The following is a 9,922-nucleotide window of genomic DNA, read 5'->3' as shown; positions in this document are numbered from 1 at the left end:
AGAAAGGCAACAGGTGTGTTACTTTTTGACTATGATTTATACCATAGCAGTGCAAGCATTTTGCCGAGGTTTTATTTCCAGCCATTGCAGTTGCATTTACAGGTTTTGGAGCCATATACAACATTAACATTACATGTTTTACCAAGGTATCTTCTTTTATTCAGTGATGTTTTTATTTCATTGCGGGAGTCATCCCAAAAGGATTAATAAAGATAAGTTTATCTCAGAAAAAAGTTTGAAAAAACAGAAAATGGGGGATGTAGCTCAGTGGTAGAGCTCATGCTTTACATGTATGAGGACCTGGCATCTCCAGCAGGTATTATGGTAGAGTCTTTAAAAGAGCTGCAACAGATATTACCTCCTGTGGTAATCTGACTGGTTGGGTTATAGAACGTAGTGGTAGACTAAGACCTCTTGTGACACAAACTAAGTGGTATGCTCTCTCTTTTATACCTCAGATTATCAGAAAGAACAACAAGCACTTTAAACGTGCATGTTTTACTGCATTTATGTACTTGTGTTGTAGGATATGTATTATGCTTCAGTTTTTATGGGCAGGTATGAGCACTGTTGGTTTCTATTTTTATAGATGAAATGAACTGGACATGCCATTAAGTTTACTCTTCAGCAGGTGGAGACAATTAATTTCGGAAACAGATGCTTTTTTAAACATCAACAGACTGTAAATACAAAGCATAGGAATTAGCAGACTAGCCTATCACAGAACGCAGACACAGTCAGCTACTCAATGAGTTTTACTCAATCTGAGGACAGATATTGACTCATATTAGTCATAACACTCATATTCAGCAAAAGTGCTTTATCCTCATCTCTAAGGCTTATATTTCAATCTTGTCACCCTACATGTAGGTGTACCCATATTTAAATAAACACACAGTAGCAAGAAAGGTTTGTACTTTATAGTTTTTTTCCCAATTCTTCTGGTCACACTTGGCACTATTTCACATCTTTTGTCTGTAATTCTCTATTCTGTCAGGGCTTAACTCTGTCTTACCTTGTTTTATCTCGGCAAGAAGTATTGTGCTTTTGGGTCATCCGTCCATCTCTACATCAGAATCAGAAACACTTTGTTGATCCCTGAAGGGAACCTCTAGAAAAGTGGATTCCTTCGAGCCAGATTTGAACCAGCGACCTAAGGATTTCAGCTCCATGCCTCTACAGTCCTCCGCTCTACCAACTGAGCTATCGAAGGGAGCTAATGTGTACTCACGCACTTCCCATTCCTGTGATTGTAATGACACAGGACCCCCTAGAGGGAATTCTTAAGATTTTGCAAACACATTAACATTTTTTAACAAGGTATTGGCTCATTATTGCTTCAGTTGACTCCTTCAAGATTCTTCGAGATAAGCAGGAAGCTCACATAAATGATAGTTGCAAGGTCTACAAAATCTTTAACTTTGCAACTTTTCCCATTCTTGTGGATGTGATAACACAGGACCCCCTGGAGGGAATTTCTTCAGATTTTGCAAAAACATTCACATGAACTCGCAGATCAATTGATGAGTACCCCCCCCCCCCCCCCCCCCCCACCCAGAAAAGAGGTTTTAGACCTGGAACAAACCATTTTTTATTTCCTCGGGGTCCAAGTGGAAACGAGTGAAAAAAGAATGCCAAAGAAGCTAAAGGAGAAAGGAGTGATGGACCTGTTATTGTTTTTAGGGAGCAGATTTACAGCTATACACATAACAGCAGCCAAGGCCCCATCCAGAAATCCTACAAATGCAGCTATGGCACGGTTCTGGATGGGATCATACCTCAGAAGATTGAAGACCTTACCCTCTGATCTTATAGTACCTGGGTCCTTTATCGTGCCACCAAGCTATGCTTTTATCCAAACCTTTTTAAAACGTGTTCACCTTGAGCAAGAAGAAGTGTATGTTTTCACAAATCATCAAACCAGTGAGTCCGATGCGTGGGCTGGCTTTTGAAGAGCCCTAAACGATTCGATGCAACATGAATCATTCGGATCTCCCAAACAGACTCTGGGACTTGTCATGGATGGTGGCTCATCTGATCCTCCCGGTCAGGTCCGTTATGCACTCCCGGGGAATGTCACCTGGATGTGGCGAGCCCGAGTTGGTGAGGCTCTGGGAGTGCAGCGCTGCCGTAGACCTGTGGGCAACGTCCGGCTTCTTGCAATTCCCTTACTTACCGTAGGCCTTCTTTGAGCCAGGTTTGAACCAGCGACCTAAGGATTTCAGTTTTATGCCTCTACAGTCCTCCACTCCACCAACTGAGCTATCGAAGGGAGCTAATACATTCCCACGCACTTTGTGATCAAGAAGGTTCTTACTATTTTCAAAAAAGTACAAATACAATTTCATTGTAGGTTTACTGTGTGTCCTTAAAATGGTGCTTTCTATGTCAAATTCTTTTTTGTGTGTCAATACGACTATGTTTCATTTTTTAAGTACATACTCGGCCTACATTTTGAAACGCATGCAGGTATACATGCATACAGTGGTGTGCATGCGTTTAGAGACACTTTACAGTTGGAGTAGGTCTAGACCACACACTATAATTTACAAGGACCCAACAGTTCTTGTAGTTCCCTCCAGAGCAAGCAACAGTGCGAAGGAAAAAAATCCCTTTTAGGAAGAAACCTCTGATGGATTTTTTTTCCATTTCATTTCATATATTTATTATACAGGAAAGTTAGAAAAAGTAACATTACATTACAATATAAAAACGGGCCTGACTCAGTTTAAAACTGGTTTTCAGCAGGTTCCTGTTCTGCTGAAACATAAAACATGGTACAGCACGTCAGGACAAACATTAATACAAGACATCGATATAGAAAATAGATTTCGACAAATGAAATCCACAATACAGTTACATAAGGACAAAGACATTTAAACAAAACATCAGCTGGGCTGAACAAATACGGTCAGTGCAAACAAGGCTTGGACAATACATAAACACATTTTTTAATGGGCGGTTGGGTTTGAAATGAAGATTGTAGTAGTTAATGGCATAGCAGGGCACTGCGGCGACAGCTCCAAGCATGATTTTGGAGCCTCCCTGATCTAAGGAAACATGCTGGGGGAAAAAGAAGATAAGGACTCTGGGGAATGACTCGCCAGAGCTAGGTTAGTAACTTCTGGGACATGGATGCACACAAACGGAAAGATGAAAGAGAGAAGAGCTCAGTGTGTCAAAAGAAGTCCTTTGGCGGTCTAAAACTATTACAGTGTAACTAAGAGAGACAGGGTAAAGAGAGGAGCCTGGTCGGGCTAGAACTCTCCCCTGCTGGACTGGGTTGTACTGCACTGCCTTCCTCTTGTTTTATTATATTATTGATCATATGGTAAATTAATCTGACGACTATGAAGAGAAGCAGAGAAGAGAAAGGGTGCCATGTCTGCGGCTATAAACCCTCCCCCGCGGGAGGCGAATGCTGCGACTCCCTAACATTAAGTTTTATAAAAGAGGAGAGTTTTAAATTTACTCTTAAATGTGATGACTGTGTAAACTTGCGTACACAAGGTTAGACCAGACATGAGATTTTTTTGCAGCCCATCACAAATTGATGAATGCCGAGCTTTGCTTAGGAATTGGCGTACGCCCGTCTTCCACCTGTTTTAGGTCGTACGCACGTTTCATAAATGAGGGCCATGTGAGCACAATAAAGATATTTTGAAGAATGGTTTGTACTTTATAGTTCTAGTTTTTTTTTCCAGTTCTTCTGGTCACACTTGGCACTATTTCACAACTTTCATCTGTTGCTTCTATTCTGTCAGGGCTTAACTCTGTCTAACCTTGTTATGTCTCGGCAAGAAGTATTGTGCTTTTGGGTCATCCGTCCATCTCTACATCAAAATTAGAAATTCTTTACTGATCCCCTAATGGAAACTCTGGAAAACAATTGCTCCTTCGAGCCAGATTTGAACCAGCGACCTAAGGATTTCTGCTTTATGTCTCTACAGTCCTCTGCTCTACCAACTGAGCTATCAAAGGAAACTAATCAATACGTACGCACTTCCCATTCTTGTGATTGTAATGACACAGGACCCCCTGGAGGGAATTCTTCAGATTTTGCAAACACATTAACATTTTTAACAAGGTATTGGCTCATTATTGCTTCAGTTGACTCCTTCAAGATTCTTTGAGATAAGCAGGAAGCTCACATAAATGATAGTTGCAAGGTCTACCAAATCTTTAACTTTGAAACCCGAAAACTGTCCCTCAAAATGTGAATCTCAGAATTTTCCTTCCCCTGAGCATAAACAGCAGAGCAGAGTGGCACAGCGGAACCGTGCTGGGCCCATAACCCAGAGGTCGATGTATCGAAACCATTCTCTGCTAATTCCTATGCGTTGCATCAGCACTAAATGTATTTGGCATAGCATCTATTGCTGCAAGTGTCTTGAGCAGTGACGTGCGGTGATGTCAGTAAGAGGGTAGGCACTGAATTGTGAAAGCCAGATTACCTAATTTATTGTTTAGGCTAATAATCAAAACGCTACGCACAAGCGCGGCACACACGCGCGGTCAATAGCAAGACATTTCCAATTAATCTATAATCAAAATCAATCTAATGTAATTATTTAACACTTTACAGCAACCAGCAGGCTACGGTGCTTAAGAGAATGAGTATAATGACATCATCCAATAGAAAGAGTGAACATAGCGAACAGTAAAATCAGAAAAGGTCTCAAAGAAACAAAAGAATGAAACTGTCCCACCACAGCTACGTATTAAAAGCCTGATTCAACAGATATGTCTTGTTTGGACCTAAAAAGAGCCACATCTGTAACAGTGCGAACATCGGGGGGTAACTTGTTCCAGAGTCTCGGGGGACCAACCGCAAAAGCCTGACCCCCCCACCGTTTATACCTGGACCTTAGGACTTCTAAAACCAACTGATTTGAAGACCGCAATGACAGTGTGTTCCCGCAAAGTTAAGATTTCAGACAAAAACTTTGGGTGACATATTTTTTCTTTCTCTCTCTCTCTCACACACACATACACACAAGTTAATGTCCAGCATCAGAATGCAAGTTATGAAACCATCTTTGTTCTAATTATTGCGCAGCGTCCAATTATGTTTGTCAGTCCCAGCCAGCAACAATGAAAACACACACTGCTCAACTGAATATGAAGGCAAATGGCTAGCAGCATTAGTTCAATCACACTAAGCCCAAAATAGTTTCTGACTCACCAATCGGTAGATTTGTACATAAAATCCATCCGACGCTTTCTCGTGAAGGCGTCGATCACAGCGTTGTAAAACTCGTCTTTACGGCGTTTTAGTTTGCATAGTCTCTGACTCGGCGAGGGCTGAAAGACGTGCTGGCCCGGTCCGGTTCCGACTGGATGTTTTGATCCGTTTCAGGGTGGAAAATGTGCGAAGCTGTAGTTGCCGGTATTATATGAGCTGACGGTTTTTCCTGCTTGGTTAAAGCTGCGGGCAGGTTGTTCAGATCCAGGACCCCGTAGAGGTCCCGCCGCTCACTGTTAGCACGGCCACATAGCCACAGCTTTTCTTCCATACCAGTCAGTTTGAAACGATGCAACGAGTATTTGTCCCTTTTGCTGCAGTAGTCCATTTAAGGCTGGCGTAGACCTCCATCTTGCTATTAGTTCTTTTTTTGAATTAAAATCGAGTTTAGAGAAATTCCTCACCGCTGTGATATCGGCGGACACCGCTGCTGTCATTTTGACTTTGAATTTCGCGGGGATTGCGCTTACAACGTAGCTGGTGTAATGACGTCAGCTACGCAAAGGGACAGTAATATCTCGATTTTAATTGGTTCATGTTTGATATCTAACGGAGACGATTACTGGCATAACACATTTACGTACAAAGGCACGGCAGAGTTGTGCCTTTTGACGTACATGTTAAAGAATACAGGATCGAAGTGCGCATGCGCAACATTGGCTAATCGCTTGAATGGGCAGTAAAGGCACTGCTTATTCTGCCTTTTTTTCTATTTGATTATGCGTAACTGCTACATTTGTCATCGTACCGTCTAAATAATTGGAACAACACACATATAAATCACAAGAATAAACAGTAAAAATACAAATACAAGTTTATAATACATTTATTTAATAAACATTTTTATGCTTGAATTTTGGCAAGGTAGGCGCTGCCTACCCGACTGCACGTCACTGATCCTTAGGGATCTTTAGTTGTGTTGAATGTGATGTTTGGAGTGCAAATTTTATCTCTACATATTGTGCAGCCTTATTTTACTTCCCAAACTACAGTTTACTACTAAAACTCACTTTATCCCAACAAAAGTTTTAACTTTGCCTTTTCCCTAGGTTAGAGGAAATGTGGAGACAATGGGGAGAATTAAAAAGGAAAGAAAGCTCAAAGGAAATGCTTATGGACATTGGCTGGTGGAATTGAAGCTTTGGCAAAAAATATGAAAAGTGCTAAGATTACAACCCTATAAACAGGGTATTCCTTGGAAATCTGGTCTGAACTCCCTATTAAAATATTTGGAAAAGATGATCCAAAAAATCGTCATTGGCTGTGGCTCATATGGAAAACACATCAAAAGGGAGTGAGAGATTTGATCATTAAACAACTGGAAAACACAGAGAATAATAAAGATCTGTTAATAGAGGAAAAAAGGAATCTTGCGAAAGTAAGGAGCCAAAACAACAAAGCAAAGTTAGAGAGGCACATTATGAAGGCAGTGGGTCAGAAGACCAGGCTCTGATCTCGATTCACAATATCGACGGAAAATCAGATAATGAAACAGCATTACAAAGTAACACAGAAGGAGAGCAAAACATTACAGTAGAGGAAGCAGTCACAGATAATGACTTATATGATTCAAGAGACAAGCAACAGACAACATTTCAGAGTGGAAAAACACGTGGACATGAAAAGACATGCAACAACAAAAAATGGAGAAAGTTACCAGTGACTTTACAGTGTGCACAGTTTTAACTGGAAAACACAACACAGAAACTGTCCTGAGTAATTTGAAGGCCATGCAAGACTTAATAAAAACATGCCAGATTCCAGACATGGTTGGCATAGAAAAGGTACAAGACAGCGCCTTAGCTCATGAGGAAGATGAAGATGACCGAAGAAATGCCCAGACAATTGTTGGCAGATTTCCCTTCACACACAAGTTCAAGAAGATCTTGGAGGAGGTGAAGTGTGAGCTGGAAAAAAGGGATGCTGAGAGTGCAGTTGAAGAGGAGAATCCATACTACTGCCCAGGCATTGTTGATGTCTTATTTGACAATTACCTTGGCATTTTCCCCCTTTGGAGTGGTCTGCTATTGGGGAATTTGAAAAGGTATGCTTCTGACAACTTTGGCCCATGTAAAACAAGGGACACATACTGCCATGTGGAGAGATGGTTTGGAATAGTCATTCTATTCTGAAAAAGCAGAGGCGACTGAGGCCAGGGACCTTTGTCAGGAAGATGTTTGGGTCTCTACAGCGGAGATACAGTGAACACATCATATGTCATAACTTCTCCGACCAGTTATTACTTAAACCAAAGCTACCAGACATCCACCAAACTCATGAGGGTTGGGCAAAGAGAGATGGAACAAAGCCAAACACTGCCAGCTCCAAATATTACACTGCTCCAACATCAGTTCCAGTTCCAAAGAGAGCCAAGTCAACCCACAAAAGATCAGAGTCCTCTAGAGAGGAGCATGGATGAGAAGAACAGCAGCAATGACCTCACAAGTCAACTTTCCTGGCCTGCAACAGAGGTAATTGTTTGCTGATCACTAAAATAAAATGTATGCCGTACATGCAATAAAGACATTGTTAAGGAAACATTAAAAAACGTAAAGGTGGCCGGTTACCTTACCTTGTAGAGTAGGTGCACACATATAGAGGTTTACTCCTCAATGCAGGGGCCGCGGGTTCAACTCTGACCTGTGACCCTTTGTTGCATGTCACCCCCCCCTCCCCTTTCATGTCTTCATCTGTCATATGAACATAAAGGCGTAAAATCCACCTAAAAAATAAAAACAAACTCAAAGCATCATTGAGACAGCTGTATTCACCCAATGACTCAGTTTGAGTCCTTCAGTTAGAAACATATACCTTATTAACATAAATATTAAATACCATTTTTGATAATGTGACACATATTGAAAAATCCAAAATAAGATGGGCGTGTTCAATGGTAGCTTTCTGTACTAGTAATGTACAGCTTGAGTTTGCAAGACTTACACTTTAATGAGTTTAAAAATGATGTATGAAGTGATTACATATTTTTGTTCATACTGTATGCTTCTAGGTTGATGTCCTTTGTGCATGCAAACCAACGGAAGTTGTTGTGGCAGTTGTGAGATGCACTAAACAGAAGATTGATTTCACCATGCGGCACAGCGAATTTCTCAGTTTAAGGCCTTAACATTGTCTCACATGTGGACAGCGGCATTGTTAAAATGTTTTTTACAGTGGCCCCTCCTTTCCTTTTTTTATGATTACCTACAATTTCTCCAATAGGTGATTGGGTGCTACCTTCAAGTGATCCTCAATTCAAAGGCGTCTGCTGGCCGACTATACAACATGAACCACTATGTAATGGGACTAATTTTACATGGCACAAGAGAGCAATGGCCAGGCAAGGGTTGACGAATGTAAGTAACACATTTATTATTTGTATCTCTTTTTGCTTCTGTACAGAATAACACAGTACTTACAGTCCTAATATTATGACTATTTTATTTTGTCAGGTCACATTTAATGACTATGATGGAGCCATTGGATTCGTTATAAAAAATATGCACTGGAAGTTTCTGGTGAGTACACTAATGTATGTTGTGCTATGTGCCTTAAAAGAATTAACTTATGGCTCATGGTTTGTGCATTTAAAGGGTTTCTGCCTTAATTATTAAGTAGTATGCCATTAACCTCATCAAGTAAATACACATAGGTAAGTTAATATGTTTAAATGAAAGGTGAAGTACTTCAAACATTTTAGTAAATTTACACAAACTACCATTAAGATTGTGTACATATTTCCTATTTAGCCAAACTTTGTTAACCCTGTTGTATGCTATTAGTACCTCAGGATTGGTTTTAAGATTGTCATTTTATTTTTAAATATCTTCATCTGTATCTTCATGAAATCATTCCCAGTATTATTCAAACAAAGCACTGTGATCATCCAATAATATTTGTGATCCCTAATCATCCTTTTTTGACATTTTCTTTTTTCCCATTCTTTAATAACCAAGCTTATGAAACTAAATTCTCATTAAACTTTTAAGTAACTTTTAAGTCAAATGTAACAAAAGTAATTTGTCTATTGTGGCTTTGATGTTTTAACTCAATAAAGCTGATTATCTCTCCTGTTGTTGCAGACATAGGTTTCTTGAAGATTGCATGGTTCAATGATATGTTACTTTTTCAAACAGTATCTTCATGCCTTCTCAAACCCCATTTTTGTGGTGATCTTCTGCCGCGAGGTTGACTCTCCCTGTAAGTATACATTTGATGTGAATGCACTTGTAATGCAACTGTAATGCACCATGTTAACACTGATATGTGTTGTCAGGCACGTCTAGGGACGCCCCATCAGCCGTGGTCCCTTCTTCCTCTCTCCTCTGCTGAGCCGCCACTGGAAAGACCAGGACCAGTGACTCTTCAGCAGCCTGCCTCTGGCAAAGACGTATGTATGTGTGTGTGTCTGTCTGTCTGTCTGTCAGCTGCACGTGCAGCTACTAACTGTGTCACTGATGTGTGTGTTCACCTGCTTCACCCCAGCTAGAGGCAGACGCTGCCTGAAGAGCAGAGGAGTGGGTGGGCCGGGCGCTGTTCCGGAGGGAAGCCGACGGAAAGGTTACCCTCCATCACAGCTCAAACTGGGGTGGTATCCGCCAGGCCCCTCTACACGCAGCCCCCCGCCACAGCAGCCATGCCTTCTTCCAGCGCCCATTCTCCTGTGGATGCCCTACAGGA

General features: G+C 41.1%; 1 non-coding gene across 1 annotated transcript; it reads right to left on the bottom strand.

Moving 5' to 3' along the window:
- Positions 1–1,125: 1,125 nt before the first annotated feature.
- trnay-gua (transfer RNA tyrosine (anticodon GUA)) lies at positions 1,126–1,213 on the bottom strand. The gene is given in 2 exon segments: positions 1,126–1,161; positions 1,177–1,213. It is a non-coding gene; the product is annotated as a tRNA-Tyr (tRNA).
- Between the last annotated feature and the right edge of the window lie 8,709 nt (positions 1,214–9,922).

Source organism: Etheostoma spectabile, unplaced genomic scaffold, assembly GCF_008692095.1.
Source record: "Etheostoma spectabile isolate EspeVRDwgs_2016 unplaced genomic scaffold, UIUC_Espe_1.0 scaffold00018616, whole genome shotgun sequence".
In the NCBI taxonomy this organism is placed as follows: domain Eukaryota; kingdom Metazoa; phylum Chordata; class Actinopteri; order Perciformes; family Percidae; genus Etheostoma; species Etheostoma spectabile.
The sequence above is the reverse complement of the archived record's forward strand: the minus strand, read 5'-3'. Positions and strand labels throughout refer to the sequence as shown.